We start from the raw sequence: 10,261 nt of genomic DNA, 5'->3' as shown, positions 1-10,261 counted from the left end.
GAAGCGCTGGGGGGATGCGGTGCGGGCCAAGGGCTAGGAGGGAAGTTGGCGGGAGAGGTGTGGGTGGGCCGGGTCAAGGGGCAGGAGCAGGGGCAGCGGCAGGGGCAGGAGGGGGTGTGGACAGGGGCGGAGTGGCTGGGAGGAGGAGGAGGAGGAGGAGGAGAAGGAAGAGGAGGAGGGCGGAGCTCCCGGAGCAGAGGCGAGAGACGCTGGGGAGGAGGCGCGGGCTGGCGGGCCGGCCAGCGTTGTGAGACCGGGCCGGACCCGGAGCTGGAGCTCGGTCTCTGGGCGCCCAGTGAGTCACCAACACGTGCAGTAGGTCTTGCACACCCGACGGGCGGAGAGCACGCTGGGGGCGAAGAGGAGAAACCCTACCGGAGCACACCGCTCCCCCTCCGCCCATCCCCAAACTTTCGAGGGGCCTTCCCCCGCTCCCGCCCCCCACCTCAGCCCTTCATCTTTTCTTTCCTCCTCGCCAGTCCGGGCTCGCCCAGGCCACCCCGAGGGAGGAGGTTCTTAATGGGCCCTCCCTGGAGGGCTGAGCCCGAGCGCAGGGAGGACGCGCAGCCCGGCGCGGTGCGGAGGGTTCGAGGGGCCGGACGGCGGCGGGGAGCGGGGCTGTGGCCCCTGCTCTCCTCTCCTCTCCCCCTCCCGCGGGTGCGCCCCCTCCCGAGCGGAGCTGGATTGCAGGGCGCCGGTCGGGCCGCCAGCGGGAGAGGAACTGCGACTAGATGGACGGCACCGGGACTTGTCAGCGCCGGAGCCAAGGGCAGGTAACAGGGACGCAGAGAGCACGGCGAGCCCACGCACTGCCACAGGGGGCGGCTCCCTGACCCCCACCACCCCGCTGGGCACTGGCCTTGATTGCCTTTTCCCGAAGTTTCCCGCCCTTCCCCTCCCCTGGCGTTTCTGGAACCCAAGAGGACGGGTCACCTGGCTAGCTCCCGAGGGCTGGCCCTGGGCAAAGGCGGGTTGGGGGTCTCTGCCCGTTTTCCCCACCCTCGCTGCCCCTGGCTCAAGCCTGGAAGGAGCGACCCCCGAGCTGAGCGTCCTAGGCTCCGCCGAAACTGGTAGACATCCGGGCTTAACCCTTTGACGGCCCGGCCATGTGGGGCCTCCTTCAGTTTCTTGGGCGTATTTTCTTCGGTGGGGGTGGGGCGGGGCAGGACTGGGCAGTGGGCACTCACAGGAAATCTCCCTGCTTCGAAGCGGGAGGGTGCTTAAAGGTCAGCGAGGTCGGGGAGCCCCGAGGCCCTCACCTGGAGTTGGTCTGCGACGCACCCCGATCCCTACCCCTCGCACCCCTGGATTCCGTGGGAGGATGGGAGTTGAGGATTGGGTCTTTGTGGGCGAGATGAGAGTGTCAGTTCAACTGGCCTACAAAGTCCCAGTTCTCGGTTCCCAGGACCTGCGCCCCCTCCTCTCCCATGAGTCCCCTCCCCTCCTGCCCCCTCTCTTTTTCTTCCACTCCAAGACCCCAGTCCCGAGTAGATGAGAGATCTACAGTGGCTGCCTGTCCCCTTCTCAGGCCTGAGCGGGATAGAAGAATCAGGACATTTCAGAATTGCCGCCTAGGCAGGGTTAAATAATGGGAAAAAGGGGCGACCTCCACCCCATGCTTGGGGAATTTACGGATCTTTGAGCAATACTGCGATTGACAACTTAGTGAACCGTCCATGCTAACCACAACTCCCAAAACAAAAGAGATCCTAAAGGTGTTTGGGACTATTTATCCCATTAAGGCTGGCCTGCTCATTGCACTGCTCAGTCTGAGAGGCTCAGGGCCAGCCCCCAACTTCGCTCGACTTTTGTGGGCCTGCCTCTGTTTCTTCAGCTGGAGAATGAGTTCATTCTGGACGAGCCTGGGGGAGGGGGAAATTTGACAGCTCAACAGCATTTTAGGAAGGAAGAAAACAGGCAAAGTTACAGAATTTGGGAACCTTTGAGAAGGCATTTTCCAGAGACAAGGGGCAATCCCTGGCTTCTTTTGAAGCCGAGTTTTCCATAAATTTAAAGGGTTTGAAGAATTTAATGCTGGAAAGAGTTCCCCCTAGTTGTTATCCTAGTAGCAGGGAACAGTAGAAGTTCACCTTGATGTCATCCTCTAAAACGATCTCCATAATGTCCCTGGGAGGTATTAATCCTCATTTAATAATAACACTTAAATTTTCTGAGGTGCTTTAAGGTTTGCAAAGTACATATATATAGCTATATATGACATCTTGTTTGAGGCTTGCAACAACCTTACTATTATCCCACTTTACAGATAAGGAAACTGATGGGGGGGGGGGGAGAGAGAGAGAGAGAGAAGAGAGGGAAAAGGGAAGGAAGGAGAGAGAGAAAGAGAAGGGAGGGAAGGAGGGAGAGAGGAAGAGAGAGAGCAGAGAGGGAAAGGGAAGGAGAGAGAGAGAGAGAGATATCAATTTGACCAACCTTACACAGCTAGTAAACTATAATGATGCACCAGAGTTGGATAGAGATCCTCTATGGCTGGCCTAAGTACTTGAGAGCTGGTATCCTTCCCCCACCCTGCCAAAACTAGGATTCTAGTCCTGCTTTAAGGAGGAAATTGCAGCAGCCCATGTATCTTCATCAATGAAAAAAGGAGATTAAGTTCTAGAAAAAGGAAAAAGAGAATTGCAACTGTTTATTATCCTAGTAGTATGTGGCGGAACCAATCAATTCACAAGCCTTTTTAAGTTGTAACTGTGGGACCAAGCACTGTGGAAACCAAGATAGAACTGAACAGTCCCTGTGTTCAAGGAACCTATAATCTACCCATAATAATAAATCACATTTCTTTTTTATTTATTTATTTATAGCTATCTCTTGTTTTTACATGGTTTTTATTTCTAGGTAGCTTCCTCTCCCTACCCCTCATCATCCCAGAAAGTGGGAGCAGGGGAGGAAAAGGCATCTCAGCAAAACTAACCAACACATGAACTGAATTGAACAGAATTTGCAAAATAAATCATGTTTCTCTAGTTCGTTAAGGTGTTCTTTTCCCAAGAACTATTTGAAGTAGGTAATTTAAGTAGTATTTATACCCATTTCACAGATGAGGAATTAGAGACCTATAGTGAAGAGAATTATTGGGGGAGGTGATAGATGGAAGAGATAATACTTTGGTCTTCTGATTTTATTTTATTTTTAGACCTTACCTTCTGTCTTAGTGACACTTTTTTTTTTAACTGTTACCTTCCATCTTAGAATCAATACTATGTATTGGTTCCAAGGTAGAAGAGCAGTAAGGGCTAGGAGTGGGGTTTAAGTGACTTGCCCAGGGTCACACAGCTAGGAAATGTCTGAGACCAGATTGATTTGAACCCAGGACCTCCCATATCTAAACTTGGTGTTCTATATGTTACTATGCTACCTATATGCCCCTATTTGATGTTTTTTTTGAATCACTTCAACTAAGTACAAAAATTTTATGGAGGGAAAAAAAAAGTCCTGCGGTATGAGATTCAGCTGGAGGATTTACCTCTAATTAAGAGAAATATCTTCCTTATTGACCTTCATCAGATCTGATGTCCCTCTGAACTAAGTCTCAGTTTCTCCCTCTGTCAAATGAGAGGTCATAGGCTAAATGACTTCTAAGATCTCTGCCTGATATAAAAATAATATAAATTAATTAGCCTGTGAATTCAACCTCAGCAGCCTCCTCCCACCAGCTTTCTCTGCTCTCCTGCTCCCTCCCCCAGTCATTCTCTTAAACTAAAGTGAAATCACTAAAGTGTATGGAGTGCTGGGGCCTTGCCACGTACAGAATGGCCATAAACCTTCCTGGGTAAAGGGGTCCGGACAGCCGGGCAGGGGGAGCGAGAGAGCGTGCTGGAAAAGAGGCAGAGGGAAATGTTTGGCATCCTCTGCAGGGATGGGGGGAGGCAGGAGGCAGTGGGTGGCTGAGTGCCTGTCTGTAAATCATTATGCCAGAGCTGGGCTCCGTCCTGTGCCCAGGCTCAGCCCAGGCCGCTCTGGGGGTGGGGGTGGGGGGCGGACTGGATGTGGGGTCCGGTTTTGTGAAGTCTGTTCTCGCAGGCTCTTTCTGCCCCTGCCCCCTGCTCCCACTTTGGGTGTCGAAGGCTGGCCAACAGCTTAGGGATTTTTAGGAAATGACTTACTGTTGTTTTCTTGGAGGAAGTGAGGGATTGGGTTTCCTTATTGTGCTTTCCTTAGCACAGTCCAGCTGCAGGACTGACCGTCCCCCAGTCTGTGGATGGCATTGGGGGCTCTGTCTATGGAATGAAGTTGATTGAAGGGTGCAGGGTGGGGGGGGACAAACAGATCCACTCCCAACCCATCCCCCAATAAATTGGTGGCGGAAAATGCCATGGAGAATATTTAACTTGCATACTTCCCAAGTGTATATGCAAATATTTTAGTTTAAGCCCCCAAGAGCCTGAAGTCGGGTATTCTCCAAATTCAAGTTGGATTCAGGGATCTGCCAACTCCTAAGAAAGACTCGGTCAACTAACTAAATTCTAACTTAGTGAATAGTTAACCTCATCTTTCTGCCTTTTTTTTTAAACTCTTACCTTCTGATTTAAAATCAATACTGTGTATTAGTTCCAAGGCAGAAGAATAGTCAGGGCTAGGCAAAATTCAAAGGCAGAAGAGAGGTAAGAGCTAGGGGATCAGGGTGAAGTGACTTGCCTAGGGTCATACAGCTAGGAAGTATCTGAGGCCAGACTTGAACCCAGGACCTTCCCTCTCTAGGCCTGACTCTCAAACCACTGAACCATCTCTCTGCCTCCCACTCCCCACCTTTAGTATTAATTCTAAGACAGAAGAGAGGTAAGAGCTAGGGGATCAGGATGAAGTGACTTGCCCAGGGTCATCCAGCTAGGAAGAATCTGAGGGCCAGATTTGAACCTAGGACCTTCCCTCTTTAGTCCTGGCTCTCCATGCACTGAGCCACCCAGCTGCCCCCTCTGCCTTCTTTCAAAGAAAAGAAGAAAAAAAGAAAAGAGGCCATGATTTGGGATGGGGTTTGAGCCAGCAGTTTGAATGGCAAATAAGATCTCTGGGAAGCTTTGGTTCAGCTCTTCCCCCTACCCCACCTCAAGTAACTGAGAGATAACAGCAGATAGAAACAGCAGATAGAAAACCCTGGCAGGGAAGAGATTGTTTTAACTGGTAGCAATTGTCCTTTGGAGCTTGCTTCAAGCCACAGTGTTCAGCTGCCAACATCCCCTTTGCATAACCTGACTCTGAGTCTGGTTTTATTTTGGAACCTTTGGCCCTCCTCCTGGGGCTCCTGTGCCTGACCCGGCTCTCTCTGGTGGGGGGCCCAGAGCTTTGACCACAGGCTCAGCCCAAGAGCCCAGCTTTGTTTTGCAACAGGTTGACCCTTTCTCTCATTGATCATGACTTTTGCTGGGAGTTGATTCCACTGTTGGGCTGGAGTTTGCTGCTTTCTGAAAGAGTTGGTAAATATTTGGCCAGGCTCAGTCCTTTAACACATTTGAAATGCCATTCTTTGGTGTGGTAGTTCCTAAAGAGATCCTTCTCGGGCCGGAGGAATCATTTCATATCCTTAGGAAAATATGGATGGCATTTGTTTTTGCATCACTTTCCTTTCCAAATAGCTCTCTCCCCTCTCACCCACTCAATGAACCGTCCCTCCTAACAAAGATTTCAAAGGAAAGATGGGAAAAGGAGCAATTCAGCCCCTCAGAGACAGGAGGGTCATGGGATGACCGATCTAAGGAGAACGCAGAAGGGACCCTGGAGGTCAGTTAGTCCGGGAGTTTGTCATTATTTTCGGGTCGTGGTGGCTCTGGCGGCCTGGGTAAAGCCTGTGGACCCCCTGTTCGGAATCACATTGTCAAATACAAATGCATCGTAGCACTACAAAGGAAGCCAATTATATTGAAATATGATTATTGAGCATTTTTTTCTTTAAATTTTTTTTCTTTATTTTTAATAACAGTTAATAACCATTTTCCACATAAGTTTTCCAAAGTTATAGGATTTGTGTTGTCTCTCTCCCTTCTTTCCTCCCCCGTCTCAGAGCTGATAAGCGATTCAGTCTGGGTTATACATATATTATCACACAAAATTATTCATTTTTGTAAGAATTTTTGGTTCTTATAAAACCAAAACTCCAAATCATATACCCAGGTAGTTAATTGCTAATCATATGTTGTAATCTGTATTTCTACTCCAACGTATTGAACTATTTTCTTTAAAAAACAAACCTTACCTTCTGTCTTAGAATCCATACCGTATATTGGTTCCAAGGCAGAAGAGCAGTAAGGGGCTAAGGTAGTGGGGTTGAGTGACTTTCCCAGGGTCCTAGGAAGTGTCTGAGAATAGATCTGAACCCAGGACTTTCCATCTTTTGGCCTGGCTCTCAGGGTCTTTTATTCTCTTTGAGCTCCATTTTTTAATTTTAATTTTAATTTTTTTTAGCACACACAAGGTTTAGAAGATTCTATCTACTCCAACCACTCTCATTTTTTGACAAATGAGAAGACTGAGGCTCAAGGGAGGTTAAATGTTTTTCATTTAAGGTCACAAAAGGCAGTGAGCATCAAAGGCAGAATTTGCACTTTGGTTCTTTGAAACCAAAACCATTTGTGTTCCTACAGATGATGTTCCACACCCATAGCCTTCTACCAGGGCAAAAAAAAAAAAAAAAAAAGGAAGGGGTGGAGGGGTGATACATTACTTCATCTCTGCATCAGCTCATTTTCCTGGAGGGCTATTTTTTTTTCCCATGGAGTGAGAGAAGAGTATACTATCTGGTTTATATGAGGGTTTTCATCTGTATATAGAGATGCACAGTGTGGCAAAGAATGCTTATTTATGTCAACAAAGCCCTTTTCGTGTAGGAACACAGACCAAGAGCTAGAAAGGATACATCTTGTCCAGTATCCCGGTTACCCTTTTCATTTTACAGACCAGGAAACTTTGGCCCAAAATGGTGCCTCAGGGCGCACGGGTCACAAATAGTACAGGCAGCATTTGAACCCAGGTCTTTGAAGTCCTCCACTCCACACCCTGCTATTTCATTTAAACCTTGAAGCAAATCCAGCTTAAAATGAGAGCAGCTGCCAGTAATACATTATTCAGGGAGAAGAGAAATTCAGAAAAGAGAAGCAAAGGCTTAGGGTCATAGTTGTTGAATGGAAGAGCCTAGATTTGAATCCTGATCTTAGTCTAACGCCAGTCCTCTGTCCATTTCATCATGGCCCCCCTAAACACACCCACGGGAGTTTCTTCAGGGCAAAATGTGTTCCTTTTAGGCTTTGGATGGTCCGACATCCAGCCTGAGCCTCGTACGCAAGAGGGTTTTAATAAATGCTTGGAGATGCTACTAGGTAGCTCCAGGAGCTGCCCCGACGTGCCACACTGTGTGTTCTCTTCAGCTCTCGGGGACAGCGTGACACAAAATGGATACTTTCTGGTAGGCTCCTCGGGTGGAATGGAGAGAGACAGGTGCATGCTAGAGTTCAGGATCGAGGTCAAAATAGTGCGCGCTGGGCGGAGGCTGCCTCTGAACAAGCTCGGACACATTCTCCCGGCTTTGAACTTGCTACAGAATATCCTGACAAATCACGGAGAAAACTCCTTCCACCCCCGCACACAGTCAGCAATTTCTTTTGACAGGAGCACGCCGGCTCTCCGCAAATCAGATCCCGGCTGGCTGGCGGAGGCTTTGCGCTGGGCGCTGGCAGAGGGCGGAGGAGGCTTAAAGGCTGATCCAACTCCGTACATTAGCCTGTGGCATCGCCTAGTTAACCTTTAGGAACGGGAAATGACATTGATTCTCCCTGGGCTCCTCCAGCCATTTCAAATAAACGACTGCCCCAGCCGCTGTGATTTTTTTTCCCTTTGAAAGATTCTTTTTATTAGTAAGTAGCCAGCAAACAAGCAGGTTTTTACAGGGAAAATCCATAAAATACTTTGTAAACTTAAATGCACCCTGTAAATATAAACTAGCATTTAGATAGAGGAAAATTATAACCATAACTAGCATTTAGATGGTGCTTTAAGATGTGCAAAGTACTTTATAATAATAATAATAGCTAGCATTTATGTAGTGCTTTAAAGTTTGCAAAGCACTTTGGAATATAAAAATAGTATTTATGTAGTGCTTTAAGGCTTGCAAAGTACTTTAATAATAGCTAGTATTTATATAGTGCTTTAAAGTTTGCAAAACACTTTGGAATAATAATAATAGTGTTTATATAGTGTTAAGGTTTGCAAAGCACTTTGGAATAATAAAAATAGTATTTATGTAGTGCTTTAAGGCTTGCAAAGCACTTTATAATAATAGCTAGTATTTATATAGTGCTTTAAAGTTTGCAAAGCACTTTGGAATAATAATAGTGTTTATATAGTGTTAAGGTTTGCAAAGCACTTTATAATAGTAGCTAGTATTTATATAATGTTTTAAAGTTTGCAAAGCATTTTGTAACAAGAATAGCTAGCATTTATGTAGTGCTTTAAGGTTTGCAAAGCACTTTGGACTAATAATAATAGCTAGTATTTATATAGTGCCTTAAGGGTGGCAAAGTTTTGTAATAATGATAGTAGTAGTATTTATATAGTGCTTTAAAGTTTGCAAAGCATTTTATAATAATAGCTAATATTTATATAGTGTCTTAAGGTTGGCAAAGCACTTTGTAATACTAATAGTCAGTATTTATATAGTGTTTTAAGATTTGCAAAGCCCTTTGCAATAATAATAGCTAGTATTTCTTTTTTTTAGTTTAATTAATTTATAATCTTTTCCCATGGTTACATGATTCATGTTCTTTCCCTCCCCTCTTCCCATCGCCCTCCCTTAGCCAATGAGCAATTCCACCTAGACCCATTTCCAGATTATTGATATTTGCACTAGGGTGACCGTTTAGAATAGTGGTTCCCAAACTTTTTTGGCCTACCACCCCCTTTCCAGAAAAAATATTACTTAGCGCCCCTGGAAATTAATTTTTTTTATTTTAATAGCAATCAATAGAAAAGGTAAATGTACCTGTGGCCATCACCGCCACCCTGGATCGCTGCAGCCACCAGGGGGCGGTGGTGCCCACTTTGGGAATCACCAGTTTAGAGTAATAGCTAGTATTTCTATGTTTTAAGGTTTGCAAAGCAATTTGTAATTATAATTGCCAATATTTATATAGCACTTTAAAGTTTGCAAAGCACTTTATAAGTAATAGCTACTATTTATATAGTGCCTTAAGGTTTGCAGAGCACTTTGTAATAATAGCTAGTATTTCTTTTTTTTTTTTTTTAGATTAAGTTTATTTAACTAATTTGAAATATTTTCCCATGGCTATATGATTCATGTTCTTTCCCTCCTCTCCTCCCATAGCCAAAGAGCAATTCCATTGGGTTTTACATGTGTCATTAAGACCTATTTCTATGTTATTTGCAATAGAGTCATCATTTAGAGTCTGCATCCCCAATCAATTCCCCATTGACCCATGTGATCAAACAGTTGTTTTTCTTCAGTGTTTCTATTCCCACAAATCTTTCTCTGGATAATAACTAGTATTTCTAAAATGCTTTAAGGTTTGCAAAGTAATTTGTAATAATAGCCAGTATTTGTATAGTGCTTTAAAGTTTGCAAAGCACTTTGTAATAATAATAGCTGATATCTATATAGTGCTTCTTAGGTTTGCAAAGCACTTTTTAATAATAATGATAGTCAGTATTTATATAGTGTTTTAAGGTTGGCAAAGCACTTTGCAATAATAATAGCTAGTATTTATATAGTGTTTTAAGGGCTGTAAAGCACTTTGTAATAATAATAGCCATATAATAATAGTGCTTAAAGATTTGCAAAGTACTTTATAATAATAATAATAGCTGGTATTTGTGTAGTGTTTTAAGGTTTGCAAAGCTCTTTGCAATAATAATAGCTAGTATTTAAGTGCCAAGTGTTTTGCATATATATATATATATATTTTTTTTTTTAACCCTTAACTTCTATGTATTGGCTCCCTGGTGGAAGAGTGGTAAGGGTGGGCAATGGGGGTCAAGTGACTTGCCCAGGGTCACACAGCTGGGAAGTGTCTGAGGCCAGATTTGATCCTAGGACCTCCCATCTCTAGGCCTGACTCTCGATTCACTGAGTTACCCAGCTGCCCTGTTTTGCATATATTATATCCTTTAGTCTGCTTACCCACCCTAGGAGGTAAGTGCAGTTATTATCCCTGTTTTACATGCAAACAGGAAACAGGCAAGCAGTGGTCAAGAGTTTGCCTGGGGTTACACAATGAATAAATGTCTGGGGCTGAATTTG

The 10,261-nt window shown here is 45.3% G+C and overlaps 1 pseudogene; it reads right to left on the bottom strand.

The window, feature by feature from the left end:
• The window catches only part of LOC123246788, a 26,292-nt pseudogene extending 18,567 nt beyond the window's left edge, over positions 1-7,725 (bottom strand).
• Between the last annotated feature and the right edge of the window lie 2,536 nt (positions 7,726-10,261).

The sequence above is a fragment of the Gracilinanus agilis genome, chromosome 4 (genome assembly GCF_016433145.1).
Source record: "Gracilinanus agilis isolate LMUSP501 chromosome 4, AgileGrace, whole genome shotgun sequence".
Classification (NCBI taxonomy): Eukaryota; Metazoa; Chordata; class Mammalia; order Didelphimorphia; family Didelphidae; genus Gracilinanus; species Gracilinanus agilis.
This window is presented reverse-complemented; position numbering and strand designations above follow the sequence as displayed.